General features: G+C 48.9%; 1 pseudogene; it reads left to right on the forward strand.

Moving 5' to 3' along the window:
• LOC136115818 (dynein axonemal heavy chain 9-like) overlaps positions 1-24915 on the forward strand; it is an 80664-nt pseudogene that overhangs the window by 46037 nt on the left and 9712 nt on the right.

Consider the following 24915-nt stretch of genomic DNA (forward strand, 5'->3'; position numbering starts at 1 on the left):
GTTTGAACCCATTCCCCCTTGTCCTATCACTGGTTGTCACCGAGGAGAGCCTGGCTCCATTCTCCTGACACTCCCCCTTTATATATCTGTAAACATGAATGAGTCCCCCCTCTGTCTCCTCTTCTCCAGCTCCAGAGCCCCAGCTCCCTCAGCCTTTCCTCACACGGGAGATGCTCCACTCCCTTCAGCATCTTGGTGGCTGCGCTGGACTCTCTGCAGCAGTTCCCTGTCCTTCTGGAACTGAGGGGCCACAACTGGACACAATATTCCAGGTGTGGTCTCCCCAGGGCAGAGCAGAGGGGCAGGAGAACCTCTCTGACCTACTGACCACCCCCTTCTAACCCACCCCAGGTACCATTGGCTTCCTGGCCACAAGGGCCCAGTGCTGGCTCATGGTCACCCTGCTGTCCCCAGGACCCCAGCTCCCTTTCCCTCATTTCTCATCTCCCCTATGGGAGTTTTTCTACCTCTCTGCTGTAATTGAGAGAGGCAGCTCCTGTCTGGGACTGCTTTGGGAGCTTCCCCTTTCTGTGGGGACGTCAATCCTAGGAGAATCTCACCTTCATTGGCGTGGGGCGCGCAGTGATGCAGTTGTGTGTTACGCAGTGGTCTGGAAGAAGTGCTGGTGACCTGCTCAGCTCCCAGCAGGCAGATGCTGATGTTGAGAGCCCACAGCATCTCCCTGTTGGCTTTGCAGACTCAGATGGAGGTGAACAGGAAAGAACTGAATTATTCTTTTCCTTCTGGAAGAGTGCTTTTGGTGAACATGGTTGTTCTATAGGAGGTCTGGGCTGTTTATCATAGGTCTTAGGCAGAAATAAAGATCTTTCTTCTCCATGAAAGAGAATTTAGGATATTTCACTAGCACAAAATCAGTTTCTAGTAGTGGAAAAACAGGAAAGTTCATAGTGAAGAAAACTCCACGTTGTGCTGAGAATAGGATGAGGTGGAGAAATGGCTACAGACTTCTCATCACTACATGTAGGGAAATTTGGGGTAGGAGTCATGAGGTGTTTCAATGTTTTCTATGCTTTTGCTCTGTATGGAAGATTTCCCAATGGAGAAACATGATTTATTAAGGCATGTCTGTTTTCTAAATTCCGTAGAAATAGGTGGAAGTATTACAAGAGACAGCAAGAGGCTTTTGTTGGCAGTATGTTGGCCACATTTGAGAAGATGTGGTGCTACCTAAATATCCAAGATATTTTGTTAACATGATTTTGCTTGTGACATGTATAGTGATCTTCATTCCGCTCGTCCTATCTCGGTTGCTTTATTTACACAACCCGTTTTGCAGGTGCAACGTCATCTTTCCAAACTCTTTGACAGCTTGGCCAGGATGAAATTCCAGCTGGACTCTGAGCAAAAGCCAACCAAGGTTGGCCTGGGAATGTACAGTAGAGAGGAGGAGTACGTCAGCTCCAGCGAGCCCTGGGACTGCAGTGGGCAGGTGAGAGGGAAGTCCTTGTCTATCAGAACTGTCCGGTGGAGTCTGCTCCCCTGCCCCTCGTGTGAGATCCCTTGCCAAGACGTCATAGAGCTTCACTGCTCTCCCCTGGTGCATGAGAAAAGCTGGAAGAGGTGGTGATTTAGTACCTCCTTACACCACAACCTTTCGTGTCACTCTGGATAGGTCCTCACTAAGGGGGGACGTGGATGTCGCAGTCCACTGTGAGAGAAAGAGCTGTGCCATTTTTCTGACTAGGTTTTTAATTTGATTTTTTCTAAGACCTTTTGAAGGTTAGTCTTAAAGCTTGCTACAAATATCCTCGGTGAGGGAGGGGATGCAGACTGAAAAGAGACTAAGCTATTCCATAGTACCTCTGCACGGGTGTGTTTGGCAGGAGAAGGCCTTTTACCTGTTTCTCAAGTCTTCATTATTTCATACCACGAGTGAAAGTATGAAATGTAAGAATCAAGCTACTGCTCAGCTTATCTATCCTGGTAGTTTCACCTTTCTGCATGGTCTATTACAGGAAGCTAAAGTACGTAATACCGGCTACTGAGCTCCCCAGCAATGGAGCTTGCTGCGTTCAGTCTGTCTTCTTGTTGAGGGCTTTGCCTGTGAAATATGAAATTCAGCAGGAATTGTGTTCCCAAGTTTGGCAGCATCTTTCTTCTGCTGCTGGCAGACTGCCCACATCCCACCAGGGATTCTGTCATGGCCTGGAGGTGGAACACACCTGACCAAATTATTCATTGACGGAGTTCATTTTGGTTCCTCCTGTAGCTAGAGTTCAAGAAAAAAATCTGTCTTCTGTTCTTGGTGTCTGGAAGTAGATGCTAATCCTACAGTACCAGAATTAGCCAAATCTACCCAGTCTGAAGGAGGCTGTGAGGTTTGGTTAACTCATAGAATGTCCTGAGCTGGAAGGGACCCACCAGGATCATGGAGTCCAAGTCCTGTCCCTGCAGTGACAACCCCACAGGTCACCCCGTGTGTCTGAGGACGTTGTCCAGTCTCTCCTTGAACACTGTCAGGTTGGGGCTGTGACACCTCCCTGGGAGCCTGTTCAGTGTCCAGCACCTCTGGGTGAAGAACCTTTCCCTCATGTCCAGTCTAAAGAGAACTGAGATGCTTGCCTCATTTCCTATCTTCACTAATTACCAAAGGCACTTAAGAAGAGCAAATGTGCTACTGGGATTTAATCTCTTTTCCAGGTTGAAGTCTGGCTCAGTCATGTACTAGACAGCATGAGGGCTACTGTGAGAGATGAGATGACAGAAGCCGTCATGGCTTATGAGAAAAACCAAGGGAACAATGGCTCTTTGACTATCCTGCCCAGGTATCTGCCACTGCTTCTTATCACCACTCAGGCTGGCTCGTGGAAAGGTAGCTCTTGGGTTCCCCATCAGTCCTGCCCTTCCCTTCTTTCAGCAGCTGTGGACAGGCATGTTTCTGGCCTCCACCTTGCTATCCAGGAGAGAGGGAGGATGAGTTGTCCTTTATCCTGGCGGTCTCCTGATGGAGTTTTCAGGCTGAGCTCCATGCTCTGGTTGGGGCTCTTGGTTGGGTGACAGAGCCCAGGGGCTTGGGCAGTGCAGTCTGTACAGCCAGAGCAGTGAGAGGTGCAGCAGGAAGGCAAAGTGGTGAGGCCTGATAAGAGTGAAGAGCCCCTCAGATGCACCTCTGACAACCTCGTGGTCTCCAACTCTTCCTCCTCTGCTGTGTCAGGCATGTGAAAGGTGCTGATTTACTTATAACTAGCTGCTAAATGTGTCTATCACTGATATGGTGTTTTAAATGAATGTCACGGAGCAGATCCTTGTTGTACTGTCTGCTGTGACTACTGTATGAAAAAATACTTAATTTCATGTCACGGATGTTTCATCCTTGATCTCCCTGTGGATCCGACACTCTTGAACATAAGGAAGCTTTGGTATTTTCCCTGATACTGAACCAGCCTATTTCCCTAGGTGGCGCTTTGCTGCACCCAGATCTGGTGGACAACCGAGGTTGGGATTGCCTTTGCCAGGGTGGAGGAAGGCTACGAGAATGCGATGAAGGAATATCACAAGAAGCAAGTGACCCAGCTGAACACCCTCGTTACCATGCTGATCGGGCAGCTCTCCAAGGGCGACAGACAGAAAATCATGACCATTTGCACCATCGACGTGCATGCTCGGGATGTGGTGGCAAAGATGATAGCACAGAAGGTTGGTGTTGGCAGTTCAGCACAGTTCTGTGGGTGCTGGAGAGGGGGCTTCAGGGGGCCCAACCACTGGCCATTCAGATCACTGCCGGTCTCAGTGGGAGACGTATGACTAAATTTATTTCTACAATGTTTGTAGTAAGTGTGCAGAAAGCCCCTGTAAGCCTGCAGAGCTGTGCTGTGTCATGGCCCTGCAACACCAACTTGTAGTTGCTGCAGATTCACACCAGGAGTGAGAGCGCGGCACTGCGTCCTGGTGCCAAGACATGTGCTGGTGGATGATGGTGGTGTGTTGGGAGGCTGCTGGACTCAGTCTCAGTTTTGACTTTAGAAAGTAAGAAAAAGCATTCAAGCTTTGTTCTTTGTAGCGTCCTTTGTCTGGTGTGGGGCCACAGGGACTTATGTGGGACTCCCTTCTCCTGCAACACCTCTCCCACACTACTCCCCTGTCCCTGACACCATGCCAAGTGTTTAGCCTTGCAGGTGGGTGGGAAGATGCCCTGAATGTATTGGGTTGTGGCTCTTCCCTCATCTGTGTCATCTCAGAGGCAGCCAGGCTGCTCACAGGGTTTCTGTCTTCAAGGCTCAGCTGGGCTCAGTGGTGCCTCGGTCCAGCCTGGGGTGAAGTGATGCATCTGGACCTGCCTGCTGGTTGTGCAGAGAGCGCTGGCCATGCCTGTCTTTGTCCACCTGTCCCCAGTCTGTTTCCTTGGTGCTGTCTGCAACCTCTTCCTTGTCTAGATGGCCTCTGCTCCTTCTCTCACTCTGGTTGCGTTATGAGACCTTCTTCATGACTTGCTGCTTCTTAAATCTATTCAGGAGTCTTTTTGTAAGGCTCTTTCTCTTGGCCATTAATTTTTTCCTCTCCCACCAATGTGGTCACTAATTTGGTTCCTCCCCTTTACTGATGGGAGATGGGGAGGTGACATTTCTCACCGCATTGCAAGGAGGCGGCCTTCCTCACCACACCTGCCTTGCAGTGAGGACCAGTCATCCCCCATGAAAATTTTATAGCAGTCGCTATTTTGGCCCCCGAGCTGCATGTGTCTGGCATCCCCGGCCTTCCTGTGATGGTGTTTGTGGGTGTGTTGCAGGTGGACAATGCCCAGGCCTTCATTTGGCTGTCACAGCTCCGGCACAGATGGTCAGATGAGGAACAGCACTGCTTTGCCAACATCTGTGACGCCCAGTTCCTGTACTCCTATGAATACCTTGGCAATACCCCTCGGCTTGTGATCACTCCGCTGACCGACAGGTAAGTCCCTGGGACACAATGTCATAGCTGGGCTTTGCCACACAGGTAGAGAGAGAGATGCCAACCAAAGATGGATTTAGTTCAGACACCTGTATCCCTCTTGTTCTGTCTCCATGTCCCAGCACTCCAGTGGTCGAGCTCTAACTCTTATCTGGTTTTTGGTGGTACCCTCTGGGGAATTTGTACATCAGATCCCTGGGTGGGATTCAGCTCACACATTAAAACACTTGTGGGTGTCTTCCTGTGCACAAGATGTCCACAGTCCATAAAGCTGGTGAGTCTAGAGAGCTTTCATCCCATCTTGAAGCAGACATCTACCTGGTTGCCTCAGTGGGGACACCTAGGGTTACTTGAGATACTCTGTGTTGTCCCACCTGGCTTCCAGCTGCCAATCCAGAAGTGTAAAAGTCTCCTATGGACCCCTTGTCATATCTCTCCACCCTATGTGACATTTCAGCAACCAAGAGCATCTCAGGTGGCTCTAGTCACCTGTGTTAGTCAGCTGCGTCAAGCCCCCAGGTATCATCAGGTTTTGTTGGCTATATTGACTACACCTCTGTGGCTTATACAGGTAGTATAGATACTCACATGTGGACACCACCCCAGTGTCCATCATCAACATGATGGAGAAACTTTGGGACTTGCTGCAGCTTTGAGTTGGGTTCACTCATAGGCCACCTGAGCAGGTTTCTGTCAGTGACAGGTCTTCCAGAAAAGTTGTCCTTTTCTCATACTGCCTGAGATGTGCCCAATATCCATGAGTTGTATGAGGATCCAGAGAGAACACAAGCTGGACATGAAGAGGTTTGGGCAGACCTTGGTGGAAGATGAGTATCTCTTGGAGAAAACAGAGCTGAGCAGAGGTGGTAATTAATGCCAAGAAGGCTTTCAGCTCAGACATGACCCCTGCTCACGTACAGCTTTTCAGAGGAGAGGCTCTGCTGAGTGCAATGCTCTAGTGCTATTGCCCTGCAGCCCACAGTTGACCTATTGGACATATTTCCTTTTTTCATTCATCATTCACTGTGACAGATGTTACATCACCCTGACCCAGTCACTGCACCTGACCATGAGCGGAGCACCTGCAGGCCCTGCGGGCACTGGCAGGACGGAGACTACGAAAGATTTGGGGCGAGCCCTGGGCATCATGGTGTACGTGTTTAACTGCTCCGAGCAGATGGACTACAAGGTATGGCTCCCACCTCGGCTGCAGTGCGGTCACATGGGGCTGGGGATGCTCAGGGCCCGAGCAAACCTGAAGGATGAGAGTAATCCAATGGTACCTGGGGTGCATTAGGAGAGGTATGACCAGCAGGTCAAGGGAGGTTGTTCCTTCCGCTCTGCTCTGCCCTGGTGATGCCACATCTGGAGTTGTGTCCAGTTCTGGGCTCCCCAGTTTAAGAAGGAATAACTGCACAGAGTCCAGCAGTGGGCTACAAAGATGCTGAGGGGTCTGGAGCTTCTTTCTTGTGAGGAGAGACTGAGAGAGCTGGAGCTGTTGAGCTGGAGAAGGGAAGCTGAGAGGGATCTGATCAATGGGATCAATATCTCAGGGTGGGTGTCAGAGGATGGACCAGAGTCTGTTCAGTGGTGCCCAACGCCAGGGTGAGGGGCAGCGGGCACAGACTGAAACACAGGAGGCTCCATCTGAACATGAGCAGAAACTTGTTTGCTGGGAGGTGCCAGAGCCTGGCCCAGGCTGCCCAGAGCGGGTGTGGAGTCTCCTTCTCTGAGACATTGAAACCCGCCTGGACCCACCTGTGTGGTCTGCTCTGTGACCCTGCGTGAGCAGGGCTTGGACTGGGGATCTGCAGAGGTCCCTTCAGCCCCACCAGGCTGGGATTCTGTGATCACCTCTCTCCAAATCCCTGCTACACTCCTTTAAGCTGAATGCCTTTTCCTTCTCCTCCCGTTCCTTCTCTAAGATTTGCACAAGGTTCTTCAGGAGGCAGAGACCCGAACTATCTTCTCTGCCTCATTATGCATTTCCCTTCCTTTCTGGAGTTAGATTTCATGTGTAATTCTTCAAAAATGTTGGTCTGTTCAGTTGAGACCAAGGCTGTGCTGATAGTTGGACCCTGGTCGTTTCTTCTCGGCGTGCTCGCGACCTGGCAGCCCCTGGCACGGGGAGGGACCTGTCCTGGTTTTCTCAGGATCCTCTCCCAGAATAAACCCAAAACATAGTGAACCTTCAGCCGCTACAGAGCACTGAATCATTAGGCTGAGTCTTGCTCTCTGCCAGTCTGGCACGGTACAGTGATTTTGGTAGCCTCGGATCATATTTCATTTAGCTTATGGGCTCTCCCAGGAAACGGGACCATCAGTAATTCAGCACAAGTGACCTTTAAATGAAACTGGTGCACAGATATATCGAGAAAGTGCAATTAGCAGATAAAGTGGCAAGCTGCGCAGAGCTATAAATATTATAATTGAGTTGTGCCTGCTGTTTCCATGCACTTTTCTAAATACCCACAATAGACTGTAAATTGCTATAAATAAACAGGCTGGGAAATAAAATCAATTTTTTGCTGGAGTTGATTCCATTTATGATTTCACTCCTGTAATCTTTGTTTTTGTTTTGTTTTTCCAGTCTTGTGGGAATATTTACAAAGGCCTTTCCCAGACGGGAGCCTGGGGCTGTTTTGATGAATTTAACAGGATCTCAGTTGAGGTCCTTTCTGTGGTTGCTGTACAGGTGAGTGGAGAAACCCTCATAAATAAATACAAACAGAGCAGAGCCATTCTGCAGTCTTTGGAGCAAGGGTAAAAATGGCAATTGCATATTGCCGGTTTCAGTTCTGTGTATAGGCAGGTGTGGGATTAGATCTCAAGATTAATCACATGAATATCACAGCACTGCCAAGATGTCGCAGTTACGTGCTGCAAAGATATTTGTCACTTTTCTTGCCCCAGTTACAGCATTTGTGCCAAGACAATTCTTTGTAGCATCTTTTCCCAGACCACTACGCACCATGGCTCTGTACCTGTTCCTCCTCAGGAAAGCACTCGTGTCATTAATCTGCTGTGAGATAATTGCAGCACATCGTTTCAAGACAGAGAAGCTGCCTTGACTTGCGGCTGCTCAGTCTGCAATGTAGGGAATAATTTTCACAGAGGGGAAGAGGGGTGTTTGGGGCAGATCCGCTGGACTTCCGGGGGTTCCTTATCACCCCTGGTCAGGCACAGGTTGTGTGTCATACTCAGGAAATGGGAATACATTCAGGATTAATTTTCTTAACCTGTCTCCAAAACTGTATGGCTGTGGATTTAGTTCTGGTGTCTGTAACGACAGCTCTGCCAAGTGGCTTTGGAAGGTATTCCTGGCCAACTGGCACCATTCCTTGGAGGAATGTGTGCAGCCCCGTGGTGCTCCCAAAAGCCAGTGTCGGCTGGTGACACTCGGGAGCTGGAATCTGGGGCAGATCTGCGGCCCTTGCTGACGCGCTTGCCCAGGGTACCCTGACACCGTGGGATTAAACCTGGGACAGAGCTATTGGAGCGGTGCCCAGCTGGGCATGGGTGTTTCCCCTGGCGAATGGTTTCTCATCTCCTCTGTAGTTTAGCTGCTCAGTGCATTGTGTTGGTGAGTCTCGTGTGAAGCGCAGCAGCATCCCTGGAGAAGGGCTGGAAGGGAGACTGGCCTCCCCATCGTGCCAGAAAGTCCTGTGCTCTCGTGCTTATATATATAATCTGTCACTTCGCGTCCTCCTTCCCCTCCTCTTACCAGCCCATGAGGAAACCTGGCATTATTTTATACAGGGGAAGCCTTGGGGGGCTTCAGTGCAGAAAACTGAGGTGCCAAAGTGCCCAAGTTCTTCAGGATCCAACTGTCAGCTGAGTGCGTGTTTTAGGATCCTAATATCTGATTGAGGTGCTGAATTGTTCCTGGACTCCCTTTTGGGCTCAGTGTTATAGAAAGATATAAAGCTCAGAAGTTTCTACACTTCTGTAAATGTTTCGGTCAAAGACATTGTTCTTAACCCCTCCATGAACTCCTCATTCTTCTCATCTGTTTCACTCATAATTGGTACCTTATGTGGCATCCCAGAGAAGCCCCAGGCAGGTACAAGAGTTTATGTATCATTCCCTCTCAATTTCTCTTCCGTCAGGTCCTAGTTTAAAGTTGTCATTGAAAAAAAGTCTTTGAGGATCTTGAAATAAAAAGGGAAGCTGAACAAAAGAAGCCCAGGAATGACTCAACTGCTGATGGTTCCCTCGCTCCTGGCTGGAGCGTGGCAGCTGAAGAAAGCGGCACGGCCGTCATTCCATCATGGTGTCTCCTGGCTGCTATTAGGAGTGTTACCATGGCGATGTTTAATTGGCTGTCTTACTCATGCAGCTGATGTTGATATGGTTCCTTACAGGGAAAAATTCGATTAATTGCTTTACTTTGAGATGGCAAACAGTAGTGAGGTTAGAGCGGTGAATAGAGAGAGATTTGCCCCTCGCTGAGGTGCTGTTTGCAGAGAGGTGAACTCTTCGGAAGGAGAGGAATGAGCAGAACAAAGCTGCAATCAGGCAAATATAAAAAACAATATAATATTAGTGAGTGAAGGTGTTAGGAGAGGTTTTACAGCTTCTGCCTTCTGGTTTTGGTTTTAAATCAAACGTCTGATGTCCCAAAATCTTTAAAAGTGGTATCAAGTGGTCAGTTTACAACTGAGCTGAGGCCAAGCTTATTGGGAGGTGCTACCCCTTCTCTGGGCCTGGTCAGGGAACGGAGCAGGCACAGGAGGGTTTTGGGATGTCCTGAAGAGCAACGCTGTGTGGGGAGAGGTGAGATGGGTAAAGGGAATAATGGGCCCATATTGCGATAGACTTTGGGGAGTGCGTTTGGGTGTTGGCTATGTTGTGGATACCTGTACTGCCCTGTGTCTCTCTCACACATCAGACCTCTGCTGGGCTGGCTGGTTCAGAGATGGTGGAGCCTTTGGTGGTGTTTTTGCTGTGAGATGTGCTGAGCAGTGTCCCACAGGTGATGTCAAAAGCCAAGGTGAATGCAGGCAGTGCTGGGGACATTTCCCGCTCCTGAGTTGCTCTTCCTGACCCACGTTCATCATTGTCTCATGGAGCAAAGGTGTGAAGTCTTGCAACTCCTTTGCATTTTGACTTTCCACTCTCTTCAGCTCTTTTTTCTGCTTTGCCAGAGTTTGACTGAGATGGGAAATTGATATTGCCATGCTGATGTACTCCAAACAGTGTATAAAGCTTTATGCTGCCGGTGAAAAATAAAACAGTGATTAGCCCCATTTGTCACGAGGCCAAGAGTAACGAAGGAAGCACCGTTGTCTGATGTGTTTTTCATAAGTGAACGCTGATACTATAGTACTGTCTTGATTTCTAGGTGAAGAGCGTGCAGGATGCAATACGGGAGAAGAAGAAATCCTTCAATTTTCTTGGAGAAGACATCAACTTAGTACCATCAGTAGGCATTTTCATCACCATGAACCCTGGTTACGCAGGGCGAACAGAGCTACCTGAGAATTTAAAAGCTCTCTTCAGGTGAGTCCAGGTCAGGGTTTGTGACCTGGCAGAAACTGTCTTTTGGAACATCCAGGCTCGACCTCACGTCCTTGGGGAATTCACTTGCACAGGGCATTCGCAGGTAGTTTAAGCCTTGCACAACAGGCCTGGGTCTGGGCACGCACAGGCAGGGCAAAGGAGCTCTGTCCCTTGTCGTGGGGAAGGCAGAGGGTGACCTGGCTCATAAAAGAAGGCCTAGAAGATGAAGCTGCAAATGCGCTGCCTGTAAGACCTGTAGTCAAGAAATACTTGTTCTGCAATGCCTCCTCACCTGTCATTTTAGGCCGTGTGCGATGGTTGTGCCAGACTTTGAGCTGATCTGTGAAATTATGTTGGTGGCTGAGGGATTCATCGAGGCCCGGGTGTTAGCCAGGAAGTTCATTACTCTCTACCAACTCTGCAAAGAGCTCCTGTCCAAGCAGGTGAGCCTGATTCTGTGGCTGAGTGGTATGATGAATCTCCAAAATCAGCAGAAACATGGCACTGTGCTGCTCAGCTCCATGGCTAACGTTTCACAGCTTTTATTTAATGGCTGCATTTGCACTGGCTGCTGGGGGAGGAGAGGGTTGGTGATCATCGGAGCAATAAAATTTCCAGACTGCTTTACTGGAGCATCTGCAGGGACAAAAGCGTTTGACCAGCTGCATTAATGGGAGACCTTTCAGTGAGTTTAAATGACACCATGTTTGGGGTAGTATTCAGTGACCTTTTGCTTTCCAGTCTCTTCCTATTGATTCTCCTGCCTGCAAAGGGTTTATGGTGTCCCTCTCTGAGTTCAGCCTTAGGCTGGTTCCAGGTCTTGTTAGAGTTACTGTCAGTGCAAAGCAAATCAGATTTTTCCTTGTCATTATTTGTGTAGATCGAAGCTGGGTCCAGAGGAGACCTGAATCAGGATTCCTGATGATACAAACCTGATCTTGGCTGTGCCAGCATGAGGCTGGGTGGGATATGCTCTGTCGCAGAAACTTGGTGCTGTGCCTTGAGGGGCCTGGTGGAAGCCATGGCCTCCCACACAGAGCAGTCAGCTGTCGAGCTGTGCTCTGGAGGGTGTTAACAGGACAGAAATATGAACAGTTGTTTGTTGGCTTGAGAGTTCTTCTCATGCCGTTTTGTGGTACTTTTTCAGCAATGTCTTTACTGACCCCTTATTCCTGGACCTCCTCTGAGACCAAACAGGCTTGTCATCTTGTGATGGGCAGGGTGGAGAAACTTGGGTCTTTGGGGCCTCATAATGGACTCACAAGCCTTTCACCTTGGTGGCTCCTGCAGATGCAGGGGGCTGGCTGGCCTTGCGATAGGTGCTTTATGATTTAGGTGAAACAAATTGCTTTGGTCTCTGGAGTGCAAATCCTGCTGCTGTCTTACTGCCAACTGTGAGCCCATGTGATGGTCTGAACAGCTGAATTATTTGACTCTTTAATACTGTCCCTGACGGGAATCTCACCTACTGAGATGGAAACCAGGTCACTCAGGCTGGAGAAGGTCTCTGGCCACAATGCAAATAACAGATTTAGATGTATTTTCATTGCTTACTAGTCTGGCAGTTTGGGAATGGTGGTTCTTCACCCTACATGGTACTGTCTAAGCATAAACTCATGCCTCTTTTTTTTTCTTCCTCTGGTGTAGGATCACTACGACTGGGGCTTGCGTGCCATTAAGTCAGTGCTAGTTGTTGCTGGCTCCCTCAAGCGAGATGACCCAGAGCGACCCGAAGACCAGGTTCTGATGCGCTCTCTTCGTGACTTCAACATCCCCAAGATTGTGACGGATGATGTGCCGGTGTTTATGGGGCTGATTGGGGATCTATTCCCTGCACTGGATGTGCCTCGGAAGCGTGACCTGAATTTTGAGTCGTTTGTGAGGCAGGCTGTGCTGGACCTCCGGCTGCAGGCTGAGGACAACTTTGTGCTCAAAGTAAGACCAAGAGATCTTCTGCTACACCCACATCGCCATCAAATCATTTGGGTTTTCTCAAACAGCTTTGCTTCTACAAAGAGAGCTCTGCACAGCATTGTCCTTGCAGGCAGATCTCGCTGGAGGGCAGTCAGCTGTGCTGGGTCTGAGGCAGTTGCACCTGCTCCTGAAGTCAGCACTGGATCAGTCTCTGGGCTTCCAAAGGGGCCAACTTTTGTAGGCTCATGAAAGTGTAGCCCCTGGAGAGCAGGGCCTCATCGGGTGGTGGTTGTCAAGTATAAACAGCGCTGAAAGTTTATCTGCAGGCTGAGGATTTCACCCATTGTGATTAGAGTGGCTGGACCAAACTCAATTGTCAAATCTGCTTGTGTCTCAGGGTCACGTCTTTCTAAAGAGGTGGCCCAGTGGGACCTATTTTATAGACCTGAACTTCAGTTTGGCATCTTTGTCTAAAATTTGGGAGTGTTTTTCTCAGGTGGTGCAGCTGGAGGAGTTGCTGACGGTCCGGCACTCTGTCTGCGTGGTGGGTAACGCGGGCACGGGCAAGTCTCAGGTGATGAGATCCCTGAACAGGACTTACCAGATAATGAAGCGACGTCCTGTCTGGACAGACCTCAACCCCAAGGCAGTCACCAATGATGAGCTCTTTGGCATCATTAACCCAGCAACAAGAGAATGGAAAGACGGTAGATGTCATTTCATGTCTGAAATATGTAGATAAAGACGGGTATTTTTAATGAATTTCCCGAGCAGCAGCAGGGTGACTGGTTCTTCATGTGCAGGTCTGAGAGCCCAGGTGCTTGTCTGCTGCCTACAGCCACATGACAGTTTGTTGTTGAAAGGATACACAGGATGTTTTAGCTCTTTGATCTTCAAATGGGAAATATAGCATAAGCCTACTTGATCCTATTGCCCTAAGAATAATTTTAATGCCCATTAATACCAACACTTACCAGTTCCTAAGTGGGGCAGGCAGTTTTTGGGAGTTGGCTGGACCGGTGATGGAAGAGATGTCCCTCCTGCACTGTGGTGTGCACTGGGACCCCAAAAAATGTCCCATCCCCAGGTTTTCATTGCTGATAGCACGCACAGCAGCCTTAACGTCAGTTTTTCCACTCAGTATGGCTGCCCGATCTCTGTAGCACACCAGCGTTTGCCAAGCTGTTGATCCTGCTTACTCCTGAGGAACATTTCAAACTTGCTGGAAGATTACAGAAAATCTGGAGTGGAAATGTTGGGTTGTGACTGATACATAAAGGCAGCTTCGATTTACGTGTGCGGCGGGTTTGGGAGGTGTGGGGGAGGTGAGGGAAGACATTACCATGAATCATCCACAGCAGCAGATGAGCTGCCACCCACCTCCCCTGGCCCCGCCATGGACCCTTCCCGACCCCCTGCTTTGCTCCAATGCCAGGTTAATTTCTTTCTAATTGTAATTAGGGAGCCTAAATCAAAGTGGCAGAGGGACGTGCAGGGTACAGCCTGAACTGTGCAGACTGGCTGCAGCAGTGGCTGCAGATCGAGGGCAGCGGTGACACCGAACAGCAGGAGGGACATTTTACAGGTGACTGTCCAGTGGTTTCTGGCCTGCGATGGTTTAAATGAAATAGTGGCACTCCTCCCTGAGCTTTCAAGGCAGATATTTTCTGCAGTAACCATTCCTGAAAATGTTGTTTCATGTTGTCAAAGACCAGCAAGGCAATCTTCACCACAGCCTAGCAAGAGGTGACCTGTTCCCTTACAGATCAGCCCCTGCTTTTCCGCTCCCCAGTTTTATCCTGTCACATTATCAGAAGTTGAAAAGGTCCTACATGTTAGGTGGTAAAAGGTCCCATATGGGAATCCCAAAAGTGTTCTTTGCAGAACAAAACTCTTCTTTTAAACCCCAAGAGAGCCGTGTGCTGTGGATGCACAAGGTCGGGACAGAGGCGCTTTCCTCTCCCCGCTGCCGCGGTGTATCCGAGGGAAGCCCTGATGCCCTGAGACAGCAACTGTTTCTGATGCTAATAATGTCGGAGTGGTTCCCGAGGCGTGTGTCCAACACGTAAGGAACTGGCTGGAGGCAGAGGCGCTGAAGCGTTATTTTTGTTGACCCAGTCTCGGGATCACACACCTGTTCCAGGTGAGCCGTTCTGCATTTGCTGAGCACAAGCTTTGTCTTCAGTCAGATGGTGCCACCAGCTGTTCCTGATCTGGATCACAAAGAAATAGCTTGTCCTGGAGAAAAAAAGAAAAAAAAAAAGAGTCCTTGTCACAATTCACTGGAAGAGAGGCTTTTTTTTAATGTTTGCCTGATGTTTTTTCATGAAGACCAGCATCTCCCGAGGTATTTTCACATGTAGAGGAGAGCAATAGTTTTGTGGAGTTTTCATTTGCTCTGCAGTGCTGCTGCTCTATTCCCAGCCTTCGTGGTCTTCTTAACATTCATTATTTACTCCCCTTGAGACTCTGTATCCTCTCTCTCCTTGATTTTACCAACATTTTGTTCTGTCATTCAATGTCATTCTGTGCTTGTTCTCCCCTCAGTCTCACTAAAGCCATGACCCAGCGTTTAATGCATCTTGATTGCCCTGATATACTTTGAGCCACAAAAAAATATTTATAAGGATTTCCTAGGCATATTCAGGTGGTTTTCTCTGCATTGTATAACTCATGCCGCCTTTTGCCTTTGAGTAGCTACTCTACATTTTTCTTATCCCTTATGATTCTCGGTGGGAATGAAGCTCGTGCGTAGGTCTGCAATCATTTTCAGTAGTGATAACTGATAACCCTTTTTTCACTTTAAAGCAAACTAGAACCGTATTGTGATATAGTAATATTTACGTATAGGCACATAGAGTTTTGCATGTTTGAGAGGAAAGCATTAATTAGAGTAATTTTTACTGTGTTGCTGGAGAAAACCGTTAGAGCAGGTGTCAAGTTCAGTGTTCATCACCATCTTCCTGTCACCCTCCCAGGCCTGTTTTCATCAATCATGCGAGAGCTGGCCAACATCACGCATGACGGTCCCAAGTGGATGGTACTAGATGGAGATATTGATCCAATGTGGATTGAGTCTCTTAATACTGTGATGGATGATAATAAGGTAATGAATATAAGTTAAAGAAGGAGATATTCTTTGACTGCGTGGCATGGTTCAGCCTAAAAATGCAGATGCTGAAATAACACCTCCTAGAATAATGCGGTTGTGTTTCTTCAGATACACCAAACAATATCACATATAGAAAATGGTGCATGAGGGGAAATAGCTCAAATCACGGTTTCATTGTAATTTCCCTTCCTGGAACTGGGCTCATGGATAATCACAGATGTCCTGATTGTAACTCCAGGCCCTTCAAAAATAGGGTGGGGTCATAATTCCACACCTTTTTCCGCCGCTCGAAGGGAGTGCTGTTCCTTTGAGTCATGGAAGACAGTTCTACTACCTGCTGGAAATCAGCTGCATTCCCTCAAGGAACTGTGCTGGCAGCAACCAAGCTTTTTAGTGCAAAGTGCTGAATGCTTTTCATTCCTGTTCCTGGGGAAGATGTCATTCTGTCTGTCTGTCTGTCTGCCCAATGCAGGTGCTGACCCTGGCGAGCAATGAGAGAATCCCTCTGAACCCAGCGATGCGGTTGGTGTTTGAGATCAGCCACCTGCGCACAGCCACCCCAGCAACCGTGTCCCGAGCGGGTGAGTCCTGGCCTGAGCTCCGCACTGGGATTTGCCGTGAACCCAGGAGGATCTAGTGCCATTAACCAGTCTTCTGTTGGCCAACTTGACTCCTGTTGCAAGTACCCAACCTGAGATCACAGCGGCCGTGGGTGGACAGGGCAGGTTTCTGACAGACAAACTGAGGATCCTGACCCCAAATGCACATGTGGAGCTGTCATCATCCTGGAGATTTACCCAGAGCACTCTGACTGTTGGTGGGTGATCATGGCTTCAGCGTTGCTGAGTGCTCCTGTTGTGCAAAGCCCTTTGGATGGACTTTATGAGGAGAAGGACAGTATCTGTCTCAAAGAGTTCTTGATCTTCTGAAGAAGTGCATGAAGTATGGGAGAAGGGAATGGAGGTGTCCCCTAGTTTTACACATGGGGAAATGGGGCCCAGAGCAATGAAACTGCTCAGACAAGACAATGTTCTGAATTTAGGGCAAGGTCATGAAAAGCGCCGTGGTTTCAAGGGTGAAGTTTCTTCACTGTTCATGTTTCTACTCTGCAGTGGGGCAGGAAAAGGGGGCAGGTAATGGGACGTCCCGTCATATTTGATAGGGTTTTAGTTGTGTGAAAGTACCTGGTAAACTCTGCTGGAAGAAAGGAACAGTTTCTGCTATGTCTTTACTATATGTTCTCTCTTACCCTGGGCCTAAAGGGATCCTGTACATCAACCCGTCGGATCTGGGCTGGAATCCTCCAGTGAGCAGCTGGATCGACAGGCGAGAGATCCAGTCCGAAAGAGCCAACCTGACCATTTTGTTTGATAAGTACCTGCCCATTTGCCTGGACACCCTCAGAACAAGGTACCATCTGATGAGTGATTGTGTCACCCGTGGTGAGGGCATGGGGACACCTGCCACTGTCCAGCCCAGCTGTGCTGCGCTGGGTTGTGCTGCACATGATCCTCCTTGCCCCTGGAAGCCCTGAGCATCATTGGCTTAAGCTCAGAGAACCAGCAGGGCGAGGTGGGCAAAGTGACGCTCCTGCCTGTATCGTGTTGGTCAGATCTGGTTTTCATCTGATTTTGATTTGATTTTTATTGTATTTCCTGTATCAACTCTCTATCTCTTGGAAAATAATTCCGGCAGATCCCAAAGAGAAAGCTTTTCAGCCTCCTGATGTGTCAGGCTAGACCTGAGCCCACTCCACAAGTTATTTTTCATTAAGAACTTGGGTATTTGGAAGGGTCCTAGTGCTTCTTGGCTTGATTTGGCTTTAAAGCAGTGTCCACAGGGAAGTCATGTGGTTCTTGCTTATCATCATGTGAAACCATTCTCTTTCTCATACTGTGGTGAGGACTGGCCAAAGTAGAGTCCCAGGAAACTTAAGGGAGCATCTCCCATCCTCTACTTGCTTCCTATAGTTGCACTTTCCTTTAAAAACAAAAGAAAAATCAGTGAGCATGGGAGATGTCAGCCAAAAGGGGGATGTGTCAGAAGGGTCTGGAATCAGGACTTAAACATTGTGCTAGGGAACTTCTCTCTGTGGGACCAAGTTGGTTTTGACTGTTGGTAGCAAAGTCAATCGGACGTTTCCCATTCTGTTTGCTGAACATTGTCTCAGAGCGTGAAATCCACGGGATTAGCTGCAGGCAACCCTGAGCTGAGTGTTTTGGTAGCTTGCTTAATTCAGAAATCGTAGAACCAACCTTTCAAATAGCTATAATTACTTTATGGAGGACTTCAGTGCAGCTACAATATTAGTTTGGAATTCTGTAAGTGTAGCTTAAATGAATGTAAAATGGCAAGATGAAAGGGTTTATTTTATTACTCCTCTATTTGACCGCTTTTGAACTCATCGTGCTCGCAGGAAATCATTGCCTTTAGCAAGTCTTCCATTCTGCTTCTTTCAAGAAGATCAAAGTTTTAAAATGCTTGAAACTTCTGATTATTGTTATTACTTGTATATGTGCCGGTGCCAGCGGGTCTGAGTGTGAGAATGGGTGTTCTCTTTATTGTACCTGGGAATAGGACACGTACCGCTGACAAGCAGAATGCCAGTGTTCTGAAAGAGCATTTCTAGTCTTCCTGGGTTGTGATGGACGTATTGCTTTCTAATTTCCATCCCTTAGATTTAAGAAGATTATTCCCATTCCTGAACAGAGTATGGTTCAGATGTTGTGCTACCTCCTTGAATGTCTCCTGGCAGAGGAGAACACACCTCCTGACTGTCCCAAGGAGCTTTATGAACTTTACTTTGTCTTTGCTGCCGTCTGGGCCTTTGGTGGATCAATGTTTCGAGATCAGGTAAGACGGAAGATGCCTCTTCAGCATCTTTCACACAGTTTGTTTGTGTGGTTTTGTGTTGTTTTGATTTCTTCATACTTTCTGAAACATAGTGCTGTGCCAGTAATGCTGTTTTCCTGGGGCTCTCATATAGGTGATAATAAACTAGAAACACAACAATTCCTTTTACGAAAGGCCTCGTTATCCAGGGTGTAACACCACCGGAGAACAGCTGAGGGGTCAGTGGTAAAGGTGGAGGGATGTTTGCTTATGCAGATGCATTTCACTGGGGAGAAACATAAGGTTAACTTATAGAAGCCTGTGGATGTGCATAATGTGATCAAATTAAGACTGATTTATCAGATGGATGTATCAGTGGAGCAGTCTTTCAGCCTTCTGACTGCACAGGTAGACGTGCTACATAACACAAACCAGCCGGTGTTTTGTCACCAGGGCAGAGCAGAGCCGGAGGAACAACCTCCCTTGACCTGCTGGTCATACTTTTCCTAAGGCACCCCAGGTGCCATTGACTTTCGTGGCCACAGGGGCACACCTACTCTTGGGTGGTTGCATCCCCTAGTCAGAGGACGCCTTATCCTCAGATCTAAAGTGTGCAGTCCTGATGTCTGGGTCTGCCCACACTGCACTGCTGTCAAGGGCTTGGAGATCCACGTCTGATCTCCGCTGGGCTTGTGTCAAACTCTGTGTTGTCTGGACTATGCGGGAGGTCTCTCCACGAATGTAACACCAGACACCCCTCCCCAGCTCGGGTGGAGGCACTGCCGTTCTTGATGGCTGCTCAAGTGCTCCCAGGGGTCTCTTTGTGTGTTTTCATGTACCTTAACGCCAGACCTAGAGTGTCTGCTGGTCTCTTCAGATTTGCTCCGTGCCAAGGATCAGATGCTTCAGGAAGTGCTGAACAACACAGCTCAAGCTCAGCTGGGTGCTCACTTGGTGCCATCACACCTTGTGACCATTGAATGACCTGTGCGAGACCAGCTTCCTTGGTCCTTGTGGAGCCTCCATTTCCCATGTGCCAGCTGGGAAATACTCAGCCTTAGTGTTGCCAGTCTAGGATGACTTAAAGAAACAAAACAAAACACAATAAAGCCTGGGAAGCACTACTTGTCTTTGCTTCAGCAGTACAAGCGCAAGTATGCTGGTGTGCGGTGCTGTGGCAGCTGGCCGCTGTGTTCCCCATGCCGCACAGTCAGTCTCGGGTGCATCAGGCCGGGCTCCTGCCTGCGGTAGTGGCTCTGGGTGGGCTGCAGGAGCAGCTGCAGGCACAGCGACCCTCCGGGAGGCTCCGCCGGGAGCCTGGCTGTGCGTTACTGCCCGCGATGCTCTGTAAATGTCAGAGCTGAGAGTGCGAGGATACAGCAGTCCGAGCAATGGGGAGCCTGATGAAAAATGATCCAATATAAAATCTGTTTATTGCTTTCCACTGAAGGTGCCCTTCGCGCTGACCTTTCGCGGCCGAAATGTCAGGAGAAACAGTCTGGGAGGCTTCCCACTACTCGGTGCTTGTTGGTGGGTAGCGGGGCCCCTGTATAAAAACAGATGATAGATTTGCCATTTCCTGGCTCTGAAATTAGCGGTAATCCATATGGGGTTTTTATTAAGGAAGTGGTTTGAATTCCACACCGTTCTGGCAATAGAGCTGGGGCTGGAGTGGCTCCATTGAACCGCGGGGTCAGGGAGGGCGGGCAGCGCGGCACAGCGCGCTTGCAGGCGGTTTGGCTGTGCGGGGTAAGGGCACCCTTGTGGGAAAGCTTTTAGCAGCCACGCACGTCCCGCTCCACTGCGGGCTACTCTGCTGCCGCTGCTGAGGAGTTATAACAACAGGAGAATGGAGAATTACAGGGATTCTGCCTCTCTGAATAGCATGAGTCTGCAAAATCGTGGATACTATTAATGTGTTTTTCAAATCCACTGGTCTTTTGAGGGACTGTGGCTCAGGAGGCTTTATGGAGGACACTTGGTTCAGTTCAGCAACAAACCCAGGTTTCCTTATGGAGGCCGAGCAGCCTATGGACAATGTGTTGGTGACCCCACATTGTATGGCTATGGGGAGGAGAGACCCGCAGACACCCCAGGAACAAACTGTGCTGTTAAAACGGGCTAAATGATGCGTCCGGTATTTCACAAACATCTTTCTCACAGCAATTTTCCTCTCCTCCTCCCCTCCACCTCTCTCCAGTTCCCATTGTCCACATGGGAAGGTGTTTGGGCAGAATGGCTGGCCCAATGTCATACAGGAGACCTAGGGCAGAGGAGGGGACTAAGCACATTTTGTGAGTCCTGACCCAGCATCTAAAGCAAAACTGTCACCCCAGTTGAAAAAATTCAGATGCTCCAAAATCTCCATGTGTAGAAAGATACAATGGGGAAAAGCAAGGAAACGGGTGCTTTGAGGGGAATGTGGCAGCGCAGAATCACGGCGGGGTCAAAGGGGCAGACCCTCGCTGCTGCTTTGGTACGCTGGTGTCTGCAGTCCTGCTTGTCTGAAACGTTGTGGCTTGAAAAGAAGCCAGAAGACAACAACTCACTCTGAATAGAGTGGTGTGATTGGTGAGGAAAGGCTTTGGTATGCATGCTGTGACTGACCGTGAGCACAGATGTAGACGGATGTTGTGTCCTTGTCTGTTGGAAGAAGTAGGCACCAAGAATCAATCAAGTGGTCTGTTTAGTCATAGGCACGTATTTCTCTTTTTCAAATTGATCCATCTATCTAGTCTCAGACATACCAAGAGTGATCAACACAGAGGATGAATTATTTAGATGAATAAATAGGACTGATGAGCAGAAATGAAGAAAATGAAAAATTAGGCTTAATAGCAGGAAAAATGATAAGAACTTTATGCTGTGGAATGTATTTTAAGGACTAATCCCGCTCTGGTGGACTGGGATAGATAACATTCTCCATTACTAATTAATTGATCCAGATTAGTGTATTTTCTCCACTTTTTGTCTTATAGCTTGTGGACTACAGAGTGGAGTTCAGCAAGTGGTGGGTGGCAGAATTCAAGACTATCAAGTTTCCCTCTCAGGGCACAGTCTTTGACTTCTACATTGATCCAGAAACGAAGAAGTTTGAACCTTGGTCTAAACTTATTCCTCAGTTTGAATTTGATCCAGAAATGCCCTTACAGGTATGTGAACCTTGCACGTGTTTTGTCTGGGAAGAGCACATGCATTTTAGTGACTGTATGCAGGCATTTCAATTGAAGTCTCATTCGAGGTCAAGCACTTCAGAATAAGAATGGCATTCCGTCCTGGTTTTGTTAAAAACAAGTTTCTCTTTTAGTGAATTTGCCTGTCAGGTAAAACCTTCATATCAGCTGCGTTTTCCTGGAGAACCAGATCCATGTTTTGGTAAACATAGCAATGGAATGTGAGGTTATTGATAAGGACAGATTCGCATCTCGCGAGAGGGGCAATGAGAAACAGGTGACCAAGAAGCTGACAAACAGAGTATAACATCCCATTCACGTGAATACTTCATATAAAAGTGGGAGATCACGAGGATCTCGTCCATTTTGCTTATGGCCGAGATTAGGAGAGGACCTTGCTGGTCGTCCCTGCGAACTGAGGCCTCATGACAGACTGAATCCAGCTCCGGTTGGCTGCACAGTCCAGTCCAGGACTTCAGGTGCCAGCTCTGCAGTTGCTGGGGCTTTCAAGATTGGTTTTGTATATTTTGTATTATTTTCTCTATTCTTATCAGTAGCGTTAGTAAAACATCTTTAATTTTTCCAATTCTCTTCTATCTATCCTTCTTTCCCTCCCAATCACCTGTCCTGAGTGGGAATGGGGGAGAGAGAGGGGCTGAAGGTGGGGGAGAGGGGGCTAACAACACATCTGCCATGGTTGTATTGTCACCCCACAATCAAAACCCTTGACACATTCTTTATGAAGTACAACTCAATTACCCATCTTTCTTTACTGTACTTTGACTGTGAAGACTCATCCTCCATCCATCTTCCAGAGCTGAGTGATGTACATGAGGCGCAGGCTCAGAGACACCTATGAGCCAGGGCTGGTGTGCCCAGGGTGCGGGATGGAGGTGCGTTTGGCCTGCAGAGAGAAGCAGGATGTGGGACAACGTAGTGACAAAGTCCCTGAGACACCATCTCGTCATTCTGCGTGGCTGAAAATAGGGTTGTTTATATGATTTGGACGAAAAATGAGAGTTGCTGCAGGTAGTGAATTGCGTTTGCCAGCTATGCCTTTCTTTCCTTTTAGAGGTGCCACAGTGAGCAGATGACTTGTAAAAATTGTTACCATTTTAGCAAAATGTGTGTTTGCGGGGAGATCCAGATGTTGCTCTCAGCATCCCGCTGTCATTGTTTCGTCTGTACAGATAGTTTGACTTGAATGGTTGGTAGCAGTGTATTGTTCCCTTCCTAGCGCCATCTAGAAACTCAGGTCACCGCACTCATTCCTGGCTCTCCCAGTTTGATGTCTCCTCAGAACATGGCAGTGGGGTGGTGCCACAGATGGGTACACTTACCTGCTCGTTTTGCCCCTCTCAGGCTTGCCTGGTGCCCACCACCGAGACGGTCCGTGTGCGGTACTTCATGGACAGGCTCCTGGAGCGCCGGCGCCCCGTGATGCTGGTGGGCAACGCCGGCACGGGGAAGTCTGTGCTGGTGGGGGACAAGCTCTGCTCACTGGATACAGACGCCCATGTGGTGAAGAAGGTCCCGTTTAACTACTACACCACCTCTGCCATGCTGCAAGGTAAGACAATGGCTGAGATGTGGGACTTCTGCCTGGCAGGTCACCAAATTCCTGGGGTGTCCGTCGGGGTTTGGAGCTGGGTGTGCACTGTGGGCACTGCACTGGCACCCACTGACTCTTAAATCCCACTGTGAAACTCACTGGTCCGCAGACTCCTGGTTTTATGGAAAATGGCATTTCCCAACATGAGGGATTGAATTCTGAACACCACGACTCTGGTTCAGGGCTGTGCAAAGCACACACTTAAATCTGCTGCTGTTCTCTACAGCACACAGCTCGTACTTGACTTGAGGTGTGTCTTTAATACGCTTGAATTTAAGCCCGTGCTGAATAGAATGGGTTGCTTGGCTGGGATCTAAGCTGTCCTCAGAGTGCAATGCTGGGAATTGCATCCCAGTTGTCAGTGAGGACAGTGCTAATGGGGATGTGCAGGTGCTGCTGGTTCCTGGGCTGTCCCCCGCATCCTGATGCAGCCCCGTGTGCTCCCACGGAGCGGGTGCCACATCCCACCGCCCCAGGGGACACGGCTGCTGACCCTGGGAGGCTCTGACCTGGGGAAGCCCATGAGAATATCTTTGATGAGGATTTTGGCACATCAGTGAAAGATGAAGTTTGAGACCAGGATAAGGTCAGTTCTGCTGTGTAGTCTTTTCACAGATGAAGAGAAAGAGGGAATTGTTGAAAAGTGACTCATTTTGGAATGGTATTTTCACTTTCAGTTGACCTAAAGAGAGAGGATAATTTTCTACATGTATTTATTAATCAGGAATGAAACAACCTTGCTTGTTTTGAGTTGAACAACAGCTGTGGGTCACTGTAAACCAAAATAACTTCCTTTATGGAGTTTGGTCTGACCCAAGTGTCCTGAAATCCCTTTACTCCCTCTACAGGACCAGCACCAGTGAGACCAAGGTTTTAACCTTCACCATGTGGGTTTTTCCTGGCCAGGTGGCCCTGGGGCGAACACGCTCACGGCCATGAGCATCACAGCCCCTGTCTGTGCTCTGCTGGGCTCCCGACACTGCAGATGTTTTAAGGAAGGTGTCAGAGTTTAAAGTTGCCCTGTGGGACTGATCCACTCGCAGAGGTGACAGCACAGGCTCAGCCCACGCTGTGTCACCTGGGGCTGTGTCGTGGAGTCACGGCAGCTTTCTGGGGCAGGTCTGAAGGGTTTTGGGTCTTGCTAGTGTGTGATGGCTGCAGTCTCCCTCCTCCCTCCCAGGTGCCCCTTTGCTTTTTTCCCTGTGTTGGGGTCTCTGCAAAATGCCCTTGAGCTGCTAAATGGGCTGAGCTGTCTGTCTGTCTGTCTGTCTGTCTGTCTGTCTGTCTCTCTGTCCAGCTGCCTGGGTGGGGGACAAAGATGCTGAGGGACCTAGAGATTCTTTCTTATGGGGAGAGACTGAGAGCTCTGGGGCTGTTGAGCTGGAGAAGAGAAGCTGAGAGGGATCTGATCAATGGGATCAATATCTCAGGGTGGGTGTCAGAGGATGGACCAGAGTCTGTTCAGTGGTGCCCAACGCCAGGGTGAGGGGCAGCGGGCACAGACTGAAACACAGGAGGCTCCATCTGAACATGAGCAGAAACTTGTTTGCTGGGAGGTGCCAGAGCCTGGCCCAGGCTGCCCAGAGCGGGTGTGGAGTCTCCTTCTGTGAGACATTGAAACCCGCCTGGACCCACCTGTGTGATCTGCTCTGTGACCCTGCGTGAGCAGGGCTTGGACTGGGGGATCTGCAGAGGTCCCTTCAGCCCAACCAGCCTGGGATCCTGTGATTCTGTGAATGTGCAGCCGTTTGTCTCCAGCTGGATGGGCGAGTGTGTGCAGGTGTTATTTGTACAGGCAGACCTGGCACCGTGTCCCTGGTCATGAGCTGTGGGCTGAGTCAGTGATTTTCTTCCCCTGCACA

Source organism: Patagioenas fasciata, chromosome 33, assembly GCF_037038585.1.
Source record: "Patagioenas fasciata isolate bPatFas1 chromosome 33, bPatFas1.hap1, whole genome shotgun sequence".
NCBI classification, from domain to species: domain Eukaryota; kingdom Metazoa; phylum Chordata; class Aves; order Columbiformes; family Columbidae; genus Patagioenas; species Patagioenas fasciata.